Here is a 1044-nt window from a genome sequence, read left to right on the forward strand (position 1 = left end):
CTAGGTAATCTTGTGAGTATGCATCGTGATGGGGATAGATTATTGCAATTATTAATCTTCAACGAGGAATGCCTAGTAGGCGCAAGTCAGTCAGCTTGCGCCGATTACGTCCCTGCCCTTTGTACACACCGCCCGTCGCTCCTACCGATTGAGTGTTCCGGTGAATTATTCGGACCGTTTTGTGGCGCGTTCGTGCCCGAAATGGGAAGTTTTGTGAACCTTAACACTTAGAGGAAGGAGAAGTCGTAACAAGGTTTCCGTAGGTGAACCTGCGGAAGGATCATTCACACGTCCTTATTCTTTATTAACCATCAACCTTTGAATCCCAAGCAAAACATGAGTTTGCATCTCTCTCCATTGGAGAGATTTGCATTCAAGAAGCGTGATAGTATCGAAAGGTATTATTGCCTTCTTCATGTTGGATATCCTGCGCTGCTTCCAATATTGGAAGCCAGTGCAGGTATCCGGGGGTGCACAGCGAAGGGGCTCAATTTCTGGAAATTCGTGTCTCTGTTGGGATACTGATTTCCAGGAGTTTCTTCAGTGTGCATTCTTTTTTCCCACACCGTTATTTCAAACAACAAATCTGAGGAACATTTGAGAGAGAGTGAAAGATTGTATCTTTCTGCATCTCTCTCGATGTGCTTTCAGATTGCTTCCTAAACTATAATGTTATTTTAAATTTTCAGCAATGGATGTCTTGGCTCGCGCAACGATGAAGGACGCAGCGAACTGCGAAACGCAATGTGAATTGCAGAATTCAGTGAATCATCAGATTTCTGAACGCAAATGGCACCTTGGGGATATTCTCCTTGGTACGTCTGTTTCAGTGTCTTTGAAATCACAATTTTCTGCTTTTTTAGGGTCGTTGCTTCAGTTTGGCTGAAGCCCCCTAGGAGCAGTATGATTGGGTGTCATGAGTGTTGAATACTCCATGTCACCCTGAATAATGAACACAGCGGAGAAACTACTCGTGCCTCTTCTTTTAGAGGCTCAAGTGTATGGTTGAGTGGTATCGATGACATCATGGAGATACGGTGGCTT

At 44.3% G+C, this 1044-nt stretch overlaps 2 non-coding genes across 2 annotated transcripts; both read left to right on the plus strand.

Moving 5' to 3' along the window:
* Window positions 1-255, plus strand: TGME49_460510 (the record flags this gene model as incomplete). The annotated part of the gene is made up of 1 exon (XR_001974395.1): window positions 1-255. It is a non-coding gene; the product is annotated as an 18S ribosomal RNA (ribosomal RNA).
* Window positions 256-679: 424 nt separating this feature from the next.
* TGME49_460520 lies at window positions 680-837 on the plus strand. Its single transcript, XR_001974396.1, has one exon. It is a non-coding gene; the product is annotated as a 5.8S ribosomal RNA (ribosomal RNA).
* The last annotated feature ends 207 nt before the right edge of the window (window positions 838-1044 follow it).

This window comes from Toxoplasma gondii, assembly GCF_000006565.2.
Source record: "Toxoplasma gondii ME49 unplaced genomic scaffold asmbl.1111, whole genome shotgun sequence".
NCBI classification, from domain to species: domain Eukaryota; phylum Apicomplexa; class Conoidasida; order Eucoccidiorida; family Sarcocystidae; genus Toxoplasma; species Toxoplasma gondii.